Source organism: Macaca fascicularis, chromosome 15, assembly GCF_037993035.2.
Source record: "Macaca fascicularis isolate 582-1 chromosome 15, T2T-MFA8v1.1".
In the NCBI taxonomy this organism is placed as follows: domain Eukaryota; kingdom Metazoa; phylum Chordata; class Mammalia; order Primates; family Cercopithecidae; genus Macaca; species Macaca fascicularis.
Window position 1 is genome coordinate 57,968,040 of NC_088389.1, and position 14,805 is coordinate 57,982,844.

Below are 14,805 nucleotides of genomic sequence, written 5' to 3' on the forward strand. Positions count from 1 at the left end.
CCAGGAGATGGAGGTAGCAGTGAGCTGAAATCGCACCACTTCACTCCAGACTGGGAGACAGAGTGAGATCCTGTCTCAAAAAAAAAAAAAGTATTCGTAACTCATGGAGTTTTAACATGTTTGTTTCCATTGAAGTAACTGTCTTTTTGCTACTCAAATTGTCCATCTTTGGAAGCTCCTTTAACACGGCTTCTGTGGCCCTTTGACTCCAGTATGCTTTGTTAGACACCTTGCCATCCAGCACGACCAGAGGAGCCAGACTCATTTCGTATATTACTTGTCCCAATTTCTAAGCTGCCACTTCTCTAAGGAGTTCTGGTTCCTTTTAGTGGTATTGAGAGACACAATCTGGGTGATGAAGGTGATCCTTCATGGGGTTAGTCATTACTTTTAGGCTTTTTCAGTAGACAGTGCTATGAAATTCAGAAATATAAATTTTTAGCAGACAAGTATACCACCAGTTTATATTTGTATACTTCTTATACTGAAAATCTTAGTTACTAATGAAATTGACATATTCACTTGCTTCATCTTACCTTTACATAGTGATCCATTTATTTGTGTTGTGTCAAAATAACAGTAACAGTATTAATACTAACAGTATGTTTACTGAATACAGTTTAGGATTTCTTTGTAGCTCTCTTTGTCCTTAGGATGTATCCTACTATGACTGCAGAGTCAAAATTACTATGCTTTAAAGTCAGTTGGGCTGGGCACAGTGGCTGACGCCTATAATCCCAGCACTTTGGGAGGTCAAGGTAGGAGGATCACTTGAGGTCAGGAGTTTGAGACCAGCCTGGCCAACATGGTAAAACCCCATCTCTACTAAAAATACAAAAAATTAGCCGGGTGCGGTGGTGCGTGCCTGTAATTCCAGCTACTCGGAAGGTACAGGCAGGAAAATCACTTGATCCTGGGAGGTGGAGGTTGTGGTGAGCCAAGATTGCACCACTGCACTCCAGCCTGGGTGACAGAGCGAGACTCCATCTCAAAATATAAAAAATAAAAATAAAAAATAATAAAGTCATTTGAAAAATTCACTCTGCAGTTAAGCTACCAACTTAATACACAGGTGTCTTTGTTTAATTTGGCTATCAATCTTTAAGGACTGCTCATTGTAGACACTTAAATTTTTTTTTTTTTTTTTTTTTTTTTTGAGATAGAGTCTCACTCTGTCGCCCAGGCTGGAGTGCAATGGCACTATCTCGGCTCTCTGTAACCTCCGCCTCCCAGGTTCAAGCAATTTTCATGCCTCAGCCTCCTGAGTAGCTAGGATTCCAGGCGTGTGCCACCAGGCCTGGTTGCTAATTTTTGTATTTTTAGTAGAGATGGGGTTTTACCATGTTGGCCAGGCTGGTCTTGAACTCTTACCTCAAGTGATCCACCCACCTTGACCTCCCAAAGTGCTGGGATTACAGGCATGAGCCACTGTGCCCAGCCTATAGACACTTAAATTTTTTATAATTATGGAAATAATTTATGAAGTTTCAAAATCAAAACTATAGAACAAGATATACTCAGATAAGACTAGCTTCCATCCCTGTCTCCTCTACATTATCTCCTTCTCCCTTTATGTAAGAGTCTTCATTCATTTTTCATTTACTCTTCTATATTTTAAAAATATAAGAAAATATTTTTCTCCTCTTTCCCAGAAAAAAGGTTGCACATACTCTTTAGCACTTTACTTTTTTCTCTTAACAATAAACCTGGAGGCCACTTCATAGCTATATATAAAATAGAGAATATCATACACAATATTCTGCGCTTGCTTTTTTTATTCCAGATCACTTTATAACATTATATAAAAATATTTATCATTACTTCCTACAGATGCATAGCATTCCATTGTGTGAATATACTCTTGTTTATGTAGCCAGCCCTCTAAAAGTACATTTGCAGGCAGGGCACGGTGGTCACACCTGTAATCCCAGCACTTTGGGAGGCTGAAGAGAGCAGATGGCTTGAGCCCAAGTTTGAGACTAGCCTGGGCAACTTGGTGAAACCCCATCTCTACCAAAAAAAAAAAAAAATTAGCCGGTTGCGGTGGCACAAATCTATAATCCCAGCTATTCAGGAGCCTGAGGTAGGAGGATTCCCTTAGCCTAAAAAGGTCGAGGCTGCAGTGAGCCATGATTGTGCCACTGCACGTCAGTCTGGGTCAAACAGTGAGATCCTGTCTCAAAAAAACAACAACAAAAAAAGTGCATTTGCTTTCAAGCTTTACTACAAATAATGCTGCAATTAAATAACCTTGTGCATACATTTCTTATTTTTACCACATGTATAGAATAGATTCCCAGAAGTGACAATGTTAGATCAAAGGTAAATGCACACTCTGGTTAATTTTGCTGGATATTGTTATGTTTCCCTCCGTAAGGGTTGTACCAATGCTATGGTTTGAATGTCCCTCCAAAATTCATGTTGAAATTTAATCGTCGTTATGTCAGTATCGAGGTGGGATCCCTAACAGGTGATTAGGCCATAGGGGCTCTGCCCTTATGAATGGATTACTGCTGTTTTCATGGGAGTGGGTTCCTGATAAAAGTGAGTTTGGTCCCCCTTTTCCTTCACTTGTTCTTGCCCTCTTTTGCCCTTCTACTTTCCACTGTGGAATGACACAGCTTGAAGTCCCTCAGCAGATGCTGATACCTTGATATTGGACTTCCCAGTCTCCAGAATTGGGGGAAATAAATTTCCTTCCTTATAAATTACCCAGTCTGTGGTATTCTGTTGTTGCAACACAAAACAGGCTAAGGAAACCATTTCCATTTGATTCAGGAATATGTGAATGCTCATTTCCCTACAGTTTTGCCATCAGAACATGTTGTAAAACTTTCGGAGTTTTGCCAATCTGAGACATGAAGCATGTTATGTCTTTGTGATTTTAATTTTTATTTCTTTTACGATGAACAACATTGAGCATATTTTCTGTGAACTATCTAGATATACTCTTGCTCATTTTTATAGGGTCATTGGTCTTTTTCTTCTCTACTTTATATATGAGGAGTATTAAACCTTTGATAATGATATAATTTGCAAATATTGTTTCCAATTTGTCTTTTTTTTTTAACTTTCCTTGCCACATTTTCTGGAAGGAAAAAGTCTTTCTTATCACTATGTAGTCATATTTATTAATCTTTTTCCTATCACTTCTATATTTTGACTCACAGATAGAAAGTTTTCCTTACACCCAGATTCTTCACTGCAAACCGTCTTGGTATCTTTAACATTTTATAATATGTATAAGCCTTACAATTCAATTAAATAACAATGTAAAGCATGCACCGGTGTGCACCTGAATACACACACACACACACATACACACACACTTAGTTTACAATCTGTACAATACTGAAATAACCAAAGTTACATACATGAAGTTTACAGTCATTACTTCAAACTACAGTCTAATATTTTAGCCCAAATTCCTTAAAAGAAAATGACTTGAAAAGAGATGAATGACAAAGTGACAGGAAAGACTTGAATAAAAGGACCCAAACCATGTCTTCTGAAATCTATAATTAAGATAAACTATGAGTATATGTCTAATAAACTGCCTGAAAATGAGTAGTTATGTTGGTGAAATGTTAATTTTACTATTATAAAATCTAAAACACCACATATTTAGACACAGGTTGAATTTAAAATACTTTGAGATATAGTGTAATGCCTGATACACATTAAATACTAAAAATTTATCTGTTGAACAAATAAATGAAAAAATAAATGAATGACATACCCATCAGAATTGGAAAGGTGAACAAGTGGATTCTGATAGATTATATAACATTTTTCAAGAGGCTGAGTTAATACTGATGACATAATTTAGACAAATATAGTAAAAGAATAAAACAACTTTTTAAATTAGTGAAGTTTATTTAGTACTAGTGTTTCAATGATTAAAGTTTTCTATAAGCAGGATCTATTTTAACACCAAAGATTAGGATGAGAATCCTGGTGACTCATAAGTGGGAGAGATGACAACTATACTGAATGGCCAACTAAGAATCAAGAGGACCTGGGTAGGTTACATGATGAACCCAATTCAATTCAGCAAGCATTGATTGAGTGTCGTTAAGTACTACTAGACATTGGAAATAAAAAAGATGACTAAGACACTCTTCCATATTAAGATGCTCATCATCTGCGGAGAAATAAAATGTGTAAACAAATAAATATATTTCAGTATCATAGGTGGTATAACAGTGGTTGAGTACACAAGGTACTGGAGGAACAAAGGATAGAATGGTCAATTTTACCTAAGTATGTCTGGGAAAGTTCAAAATGTGGATACAATAAGATGCTGCATTTGGGTCCAAAAACCACAGCCATATTAATATAGGATGTAGTTTAGGCAGTTGTAAGTATAAAGCAGATTTAGAGCCTTTATTTGAAAAATCTTAAATATGAATCAACTGTATTTCATTGCTAAAATGTCAACAGTGATAGTCATGTAACACTCTGAGCTCATCAGACTGGCATTGTATTCTGTTGTTAGTATCACATTTTCAAGGGAATTTAGACAAATATGTGCATATCTGGTGAAAGCGATCAGGATGAGGAGACTTGAAAGCATATTATATGAAGAATGGGTGAAGGAACAGATAGTACTAAAACTGGAAGAAAATTTCTTCACTTGGCCAGAATGATTCTTTTATAAATACATAAGTCAGACGATGTCACTCCTTTCCTCAAATCCTTCTCATCTCATTCAGAGTGAAAATACATTCTTGACAATGGCCTATAAGGCCCTACAGGATCAGGCTACCGTTCTTTCTCTTTCCTCATCTCCTACCACTTTCCTTTTGGTCATTCATTATAAGGCATATATATATTTATTATTATTATTTCAGACAGTGTCTCACTCTGTTGTCCAGGCTGGAATGCAGTGGTATGATCATGGCTTACTGCAGCCTCAACCTCCTGGGCTCAAGTGATACTCCCATCTCAGTCCCCCAAGTGGCTAGGACCACAGGCATGCACCACCATGACTGGCCAATTAAAAAAAATTTTTTTTGTAGAGATGGAGTCTCCCTATGTTGCCCAGGCTGGTCTCAAACTCCTGGGCTCAAGTCATCTCCCGCCTTGGTCTCCCAAAGTGCCGGGATTACAGGCATGAAGACTAATTTATACTAATTTTCTTGTTATTTTGCAAAAATTCTATGCATGCTCCCATCTGAAGGCCTTTGTTCTGACTGCTCCTTCTGCCTGGAATGAATGCTCTTCCCTCAGCTGTTCACATGGCTAACTTTCTCACCTCCTTTAAGTCTTGCTTCAAATGTCACCATCTCAATGAATACTATTTTGATTGTTTAACCTAAAATTACAACCTTTCCTCCCCAGCTACCCCCTCCCTGGTTCTCTTAATCCCCCTCACTTTGGCATTTTAGTTATAATCTGTTGTCATATTTGTAAATGATCATCTGCACCTTGTAAAAGCTTAACAGCTAAAGGAGGTACAAAGAGACCTCCTTTATTGGTCCTATGATTTGTCATAGGAAAAATGTTGTGCCCAAGAGTTGACAATATTCATACTATAGGAATAATAATCGTCCGGATTCCCTCTCATCCTTTTTTTGAGTTATAAACTATGAGTAGGAAAAAAACAAAACAAGAGGAAATTATGTAAACAAATATGGCCCCATGACATAAGGTAATTAGAAAATTAATGCTCAAATTTTCTTTACAATGTATGGTATATACAAAATTAATTTTTAAAAGGTTAAATGAAAGTAAATGGATTTGAAGTCCCTTTTTACCAGTCATAAAAATATTCGCTGGCCCTGTGCCCAGAGTTTAAAAGAAACCAGCATGAGTCTAATGAAAAACAAGCTGTAGGTTTCATGGAAATTCAATATATACTCTTTCTTTTCCTTTTAGTTTTTGATTGGTTTCCATGGGAATCTAGGCTTGTTAGATCTCTGAATCTATTCATGGAAAGCAGATGCTTGTATTTTCATGACTTGGTAAAAATGGGAGTCAGAGAAGAGATGAAGATGATTAGAAAATGAATATGATTGTAGGAAACATAATCATATTTAAAACAAAATTCCACAGCCATGTAGATTTTAAAACGAAATCTTCAAGGCTGCTCTACTGTGTTTGAGAGCTATCAAAAAGAAAAAACACTGGATTTAAAGAAAGAAGCTTTGGGTTCAAATCCTGAGTTCTGACCTATGAGACAGAAACCCTTCAGTACATCTTTGGAGGTTTGACAGGAAAACTGGATCTGGGAATTACTCGTGACCAGAAGAACAAGAAGTCTGAGAAAGGAACCTTTAGCAAAGTATGTAAATTTTCTCCCAGTGCAGCAGTATCAGGAACATTAAGATGAGAATCAGAAAATCAGGATAATTCGTCACTCTGCAAGTGACAAGGTGACCTTGAAGAACTTTTTCAAACTATACCTCAGTTTATTTATATAGAAAACACATAATATACAACTATTCCAACTGCTATGAAGCTACTATGAAGCTAAATGAAGTTTTTTTTTTCATACTAGAACCATGTTAGAAAAATTCAAAGTTGCGATTTCAATCAGAATGTGCTGACATGTTATTCCTTGTGACTATAAATTTTACCCATGTAAACAGAAGTACATAAACTATAATCAAAGTGTTAAAGGACAGACGGGTTTTCATTTCAACTCTGGTTTTTTGTTTGTTTGTTTTGTTTTGTTTTGTTTTTGAGTCGGAGTCCCGCTCTGTCGCCCAGGCTGGAGTGCAGTGGCGCGATCTCGGCTCACTGCAAGCTCCGCCTCCCGGGTTCACGCCATTCTCCTGCCTCAGCCTCCCGAGTAGCTGGGACTACAGGCGCCCGCCACCTCGCCCGGCTAGTTTTTTGTATTTTTTAGTAGAGACGGGGTTTCACTGTGTTAGCCAGGATGGTCTCGATCTCCTGACCTCGTGATCCGCCCGTCTCGGCCTCCCAAAGTGCTGGGATTACAGGCTTGAGCCACCGCGCCCGGCCTTCAACACTGGTTTTGACTGGAATACTAATTTGAAAGTAAGATCCTAAATATTCGAAAGCAGCTTCTAAACTGGAAAATGAGAGGATAGGTTTAGAGATAGCTTCTACATACATGTAAGAAGACAAACAATACTGGTTTAAAAACTCCAGAAGTTGGAATAAAATGAAGCAAGACTCTTTAGGACTTTCTCACTGCTTGGAGAAAGTAGCCTAGCCAGCACTGAAGTCAACTGCAAGAGCTGCCTAACATCACCATCTCAATCCAGAGGTTTCTTAACATTCTAGGACAGGCCGGGCGTGGTGGCTCACGCCTGTAATTCCAGCACTTTGGGAGGCCGAGACGGGCGGATCACGAGGTCAGGAGATCGAGACCATCCTGACTAACACGGTGAAACGCCGTCTCTACTAAAAATACAAAAATTAGCCGGGCGCGGTGGCGGGCGCCTGTAGTCCCAGCTACACAGGAGTCTGAGGCAGGAGAATGGCGTGAACCCGGGAGGCGGAGCTTGCAGTGAGTGGAGATGGAGCCACTGCACTCCAGCCTGGGGGACAGAGCGAGACTCCGTCTCAAAAAAAAAAAAAAAAAAAAAAAAAGATTCTAGGACATAAGAGTTTCAAATACTAAGATTTTCCTACATTTCTAAGTAATGTGGGCATCACAAATGTCTTTTGGTGCCTTCTTTCGGAAGCATACCAACAGCCAAAAACTCACAAACTATCACTAATTGCTTACTCTTCAGATACCCATTTGCTACACAGCTTGTGGTAGAATGGGCACTTATTAAATTGTTTTAAAATGGACTAATGAGTGGATACAGCCACAGAGATGCCTAGTAGTATCCACTGAAAATGTTTAACTAACTAAAGCAAAAGGTATGAGTAATGGCACAAAACCCAATTTTTTTTTTTTTTTGGCTGCAATGAACATGTCTTATCTATATAACAAAAAGAGTTGAAGAAAAACAATAACAATATTTGAAACATGGCAGTCTGTTACCTTCAGACAAGATTATGGGAGTTCTACTGTCACTTTAACAATATTAGTTCATTTACATAACACAGTCAAATCCCAGATCTAAAGTTGTTTTCATACATACGCTGTACCATGTAAGTCACCAAGATAAAAAAATGACTTTTCTTGACATGGATGGAATGTATATGTGTTGGCTTTATAGAAGGACTGAAATAGAGGTTGAGAATGTATAAAGAATGGAGGTGATTTATAATATAGATTCGTCATTTAAAATATTTTGTAGCTTTAAATAACAGCTTTAATTAAAATCTTTTCATTTTAATGTGTTAAACATAAAATCTAATTCTTCCACTGCCTCTTTTCCTGTGCTAATATTTTACTTATGCTTCAGCTGTTTAAATGTTGCTGCACAGTTTAATTACTTTTCTTTGCACTAGAGTAATTTGTCTGGTGCTTGTTGCCTATGGCATTATATCCTTTGTAAACTTGCAGTTACCTTATGTCTATCTCTTTCCCTTGGAATTTTCTGCCATTTCCCAGTCTTGCTCAAACATATCTATTTCTATTAACCTTTTTGCTGCCATCATTTTAGAAATAACTTACTTTTACCTTAAAATTTTTGCATAAAATGCATTCAGATGGTTCAAAAAATAATACAAAAAGGTACATAATAAAAGCTTTCTCCCACCTCTGCTCTAATCTGCCCCATTCCTTCCTCTACCCTCACTCTGGATAAATCATTTTATTAGTTTCTTATATGTCTTTAGAAAGGTTTTACATTCTTAATCTTTTTGGTGTTTTTTTGTTGGTTTGTTTATTTCTCTCTTTTTTTTTTTTTTAAAGACAAGGACTCACTCTGTTGTCCAGGCTAGAGTGTAGTGGCACAATCATAGCTTACTACAGCCTCGAATGCCTGGGCTCAAGCTGATTCTCCAGACTTGACCTCCTGAGAAGCTGGGATTACAGGTGCACGTGGCCTTGCCCAGCTAATTTTTAAATTTTTTTTTTTTTTTTTTTTTGTAGAGACAGGCTCTTGCTTTGTTGCCCAGACTGGTCTCAAACTCCTGGCTAATGCAAACAATCCTCCTGTTTTGGTCTCCCAAAGTGCTGGGATTATAGGCATAAGCCACGACACCTGGTATTGTTTATTTTATTTTTTAATTTTCTTTGCAATTTATACTCTTAATTTTACATAGTCTTATTTTTAACCCATCTCTTATTCACTTAACAATACATCTTGAAGGTATTTCCATTTTAATAGACAGACACCAACGCCATTCTTTTCACAGTTTCCTAGTTTTCCATTGTATAAATGTACCACATTTTTTAAACCAGATTCCTATTGATGGGCATTTGGGTTGCTTCCAACCTTGTTTTTGTAAATATTGCTGCCATAAAAAACTTCTACATATATCACTTCTTACTTGTGCAGGCTTATCTTTAGGATAAATTACCAGAAATGGAATTGCCTGGTCAAAGGGTATATGCATTTACAATTTAGATAACTATCCCAGGAGCAGAGTATGAAAAAACTTATTTATCCACGGCCTCACCAACAAAATGAGGCGATAGGTGGGAAAAAAAATCTTAGCATAGTTTTAATTTGCATGACTTTTATATGTATATTTGAACATATTTTCATATGCTTGAGGGTCATTTTAATTTCTTTCAATGTAAACTGACCGCTGATTTTTCTCTAGGTTGCTTATCAATTCCAAGGAGCAATTCATATTTGCCCACTGTTGTAAGTGAAGATGTATTTCCCAGGTTGTCTTTGGCTTTATGTTTGTGGTTCAAGAAAGTCATTTTATAGAAGACTGAGTAAGTAGAGGTCCTGTACAGGTCTACAGAAGACTAGGCATATATAACTAAGCATATAGTTGTGTTTTGCCCAATGTCATACAATTCGTGGCAGAGTTAAGTCTATAATTGAGTTAATATGTGATTAGACAGAAGAGGTAAAGGGGAAAGAAGAGAATGATAACTAATTCAACACAATAATTTAACAAATCCATTCAACTAACATATATTTAGCACCTACTATGTGCCATGCAGTTTTTAAACCCAAGTGACTAAAAGAACACAGTATCATAAACTGATGAAGGACAATCAAAGCAAGGAATTGAAAAACAGGTACTCAAACAAGTACATGTACACCTACGTTCACGGAAGCACTATTCACAATAGTGGAAACAGCACTTAGATGAATGAATAAATAAACTGTGGTATATACACACAACAGAAAATATTATTCATCAATAAGTTAGCTATATACTGTCAACTAGAAGCTTATTCTAAGATACTATCTCTGTTATTTTCTCTTTCCCTTCTAAATCACTTAATTTCACCTAAGAAACTGTCTTTTAAACTCTAGACTCATTAAAAAAAGTTAATAAATACAGTGTCATTGGTTTTATGAAAGACAGAAAATATTATTCATCCATAAAAATGAAGTACTGATACATGTGACATCTTGGATGAACCTCAAAAACATTATCCTAAGTGAAAAAAAGCCAGACACAAAGGTCATATATGATTCCTTTTTACATGAAATATCTATAAATCCATAGAAACAGAATGCATGTTGGTGGTTGCCAGGGGCTAGGAAGACAGGGCAATGGAGACAAACTGTTTAATGGATAAGAGGTTTTACTTTAGAGTGATGGAAATGCTTTGGAACTAGATAGAGGTAGTGGTTGCACAACATTATGAATGTACAAAATCTCCCTGAATTGCTCACTTTAAAATGGTTATTTTGGCTGGGTGTGGTGGCTCACGCCTGTAATCCTAGCATTTTAGTGGGCCAAGGCGGGCTGATAGCTTGAGCTCAGGAGTTTGAGACCAGCCTGGGCAATAAGGCGAAACCCGTCTCTACAAAAAATACAAAAATCAGCTGGGCGTAGTGGCACGTGCCTGTAGTCCCAGCTACTTGGGGGGCTGAGGCAGGAGGATCACTTGAACCCGGGAGGTTGAGGCTGTAGTGAGCCCTGATCATGCCACTGCACTCCAGCCTGGGTGACAAAGTGAGACTCTATCTCCCCCCTCCCCACAAAAAAGGGGTTAATTTTATACTATGTGTATTTCACCTCAATAAATTGTTTTTAAAAATCAGATGACGGGACTGATTACAGGTAAAAACGTAAGGTCTTGTTTCAGATATGTTGAAATTGAGATTTTGGGAAGATATCCAGGCAGAGATTTCTAGAAGATAGCTGGAAATATAAGTCTGGAATTACGGGAGAGGCTAGGGCTAGAGACAAATATCTGAGGGAAAATGGCTGAAAGTTACAGAAGTAGATGAGACCTCTGACAGGTAGAATATATAGAAAGACTTTTATCTTGGGGCAGAAATGGGAGCTAAAGGAAAAGAGTTAATAAAGAAAACAATGAACTATCAAATGAGTAGGAGAAAAATAAGTTACTGCAGTATCAAAGTCCAGAGAAAATTCTGAAATGAACAAGTGGTCAATATATCAATGAATCAGAGAAATACAGAAGTACAAGTACAAGAACTAAGAAAGGAGTAAGCCTAGGTAAATTAGGTCACATTGTGCATCATGAAAACAACAACAAATTTCTGTACCCTATAATATAAAACAAAGCAGCACAAAATATGTTTGTAAAAGAAAGCTCTCCCTACATATTTTCATCTGTTTTGATTAAATAATGTTTCCACAAGAAAAACCATCAATAAGCCTGGGCATGGTGCTCACGCCTGTAATCCCAGCACTTTGGGAGGCTGAGGTGGGTGGATTGCTTGAGGTCAGGTGTTTAAGACCAGCCTGACCAACATGGTGAAACACCGTCTCTACTAAAAATACAAAAATTAGCCAGGCGTGGTAGCAGGCCCCTGTAATCCCTGCTACTCTGGAGGCTGAGGCAGGAGAATCGCTTGAACCCAGGAGGTGGAGGTTGCAGGGAGCCGAGATCACGCTGCTGCACTCCAGCCTGGGTGACAGAGCAAGACTCTGTCTCGAAAGAAAAAAAAAAAAAAAGCAAACCATTAATAAAAGTAATTTAAAAACAAAAGTTGAAATCAATAAAATTACAAGATTAAAGACTCTTTATCAAAAGTATCTAACTAGGATCTAGGCCTATATGCATCCCTTTTGATTTAAATAAAACAGATTTGTTTGAGCAAATGACAGAGCTGGAAAGGGTAGGAACTGGGTACAGAAACATTAATATGATAATGTTTCTTCAACTCAAATATAGTATTTCCAATTAAAGAATAAAAAGATGTTTCTCTGAGGGTTAAATGTATAAGGAGATATATATATATATGTTTTTCTTTTAGACGTAATGTTACTCTTGTCACCCAGGCTGCAGTGCAATGGCATGATCTCGGCTCACTGTAACCTCCACCCTTTGGGTTCAAGCGATTCTCCTGCCTCAGCCTCCTGAGTAGCTGGGATTATAGGCACATGCCACCACACCAAGCTAATTTTTATATTTTAGTAGAAATGGGGTTTCACCATGTTGGCCAGGCTGGTCTCGAACTTCTGACCTCAGGTGATCCACCTGCCTCAGTCTCCCAAAGTATTGGTCTGGGGAGGTGTGAGAGGAGCAGCAGTAGTCCCCTATATCCCTAAGGTGTCCTTTCCTATTCAGTCTCCCCTACTTTAGGGCCAAAACATCTCCCTCTAATCAAAAGAAAACCTACAGATCCTTGTTTTCCCATCTGTAAAATAAGAATAATTTCCAAGGGCCCTTCCAATTTTCATATTTTATAATTGATTGTCAAGAATATTCACATACATTCTAAGTTCATGGCATATTCATTCATTGAACAAACATTCCTACTGTGTATATCTAAATTTTCCAACTGTCCTTTCGCTTTTTTTTTTTTTTTTTTGAGATGGAATCTCCCTCTGCTGACCAGGCTGTAGTGCAGTGGCGCGATCACAACTCACTGCAACTACTGCCTCCCAACTTCAAGCGATTCTCTTGCCTCAGCCTCCCGTGCAGCTGGGATTACAGGCGCGTGTCACCATGCCTGGCCAAGTTTTGTATTTTTAGTAGAGATGGGGTTTCACCATGTTGGCCAGGCTGGTCTTGAACTTCTGACCTCAGGTGATCTGCCCACCTCAGCCTCCCAAAGCACTGGGATTACACGCTTGAGCTACTGCGCCCAGACCCAACTGTCCTTTCTGTTCCCATCTCCCCAGTGACTTTGATCCATCAATAATCCATTCTTTCTCCTAAATTTTTGGTGTCTCCTTTTCCTTAACATTTAAACATGTTCAAATATCTCTCATCTATTAGATTACAAGAGACTTAAAAGACTTATCAACCAAATGCAATGTACAGACCTTGTTTAGGTCCTGATTTGAATAAATCAACTGTAAAAAAAAGTTTAAGATATAATCAGGAAAATTTGAACACTGATTAGTAATAATATTACAGAATTATCACTAATTTTTTTTGGTACAATGATATTGTGGGGATATATGAATTAGATATATACTGAATATAAACTGAAATATTTATGGATGAAATAATAGAATATATAATAAAACAGTTTGGTTGGAGTCTACAGAAAGAAGTTTATGAATTAATATTTATAGAAAGTGGGTGATGATTATACTGGGAGAGATTCATTATTATTTATTAAAAATTTTCCCACCACAATTTCTTCTGTTAACACTTTTCCTGATCAAAAACCCCATTAATCAATCACTCAGGCCGGGCGCGGTGGCTCAAGCCTGTAATCCCAGCACTTTGGGAGGCCGAGACGGGCGGATCACGAGGTCAGGAGATCGAGACCATCCTGGCTAACACAGTGAAACCCCGTCTCTACTAAAAAATACAAAAAAACTAGCCTGGCGAGGTGGCGGGCGCCTGTAGTCCCAGCTACTCGGGAGGCTGAGGCAGGAGAATAGCGTAAACCCGGGAGGCGGAGCTTGCAGTGAGCTGAGATCCGGCCACTGCACTCCAGTCTGGGCGACAGAGCGAGACTCCGTCTCAAAAAAAAAAAAAAAAAAAAATCAATCACTCATACTGTCTCCATATCCTCATTTCCTGTTTAATCAACAGTGACATATAGCCAGCTTGTATGTCCACTAAATACCATTGCTCTTCCTAAGGTCACTTTCTAACTGAAAAATCCAATGAAAGCCTTTTAATTTTTATCATATTTATATCCATCCATTTATTGAGTCATTTACTGGAAAAGGAACTATTCAAATCTTAGCATCATAGTAAAAAAGATGAAACAAATGGATCCTCTTCTGCTTGAAACCTGTTCCTCTGGCCCCATAACACCACTCTGATCTAGTTCTCCTATCTTTTACTGTCTCCTTTGTAAGTTTATTTTCTGTAAATAAACCTTAAATATTGGTGCTTTCTATTTCTGATCCTCTTCCCATCTATAAACCACACCTGAGCACTTCACCTACTTCTATGGTTTCTATATGTATACTAATAACTCCAGCCAAGACCTCACTTTGGAGATGCAAATGAGTATATCACAATTCATGCTAGTCATTACCACCGAAGCCTAAAATTCCATTTTTCACAACTGAACTTGATAATTTCCTCTCAAAATTGTACCTTGACTAGTATATCCTACCTCTATGAGTCATGTCATTAAGAGCTAGGAATACCAATCAAAAGGTTCAGTAGTAAAACAGGATAGATATCTAAAGGTTATGGAGCCAATAGTATTGAAAATGCAGCAAAGACAAATGGTATAAGCAGAATAGAATAGTGATTCTCAAAATGTGTTGCCTACATCATCATCATCACCTGGGAACTTGTTAAGATAAGCAAATTCTCTGGCCCCACACCAGCCCTGCTGAATTAAAAACACTGGTGGTGGGGCCCAGACATCTATGTTTTAACAAGTCCTCTAAGTGATTCTG

At 37.8% G+C, this 14,805-nt stretch overlaps 1 protein-coding gene across 14 annotated transcripts in view; it reads right to left on the reverse strand.

Moving 5' to 3' along the window:
• Positions 1 to 14,805, reverse strand: part of INVS (inversin) — a 238,021-nt gene that overhangs the window by 185,007 nt on the left and 38,209 nt on the right. The gene's annotated exons all lie outside the window — the stretch shown is intronic.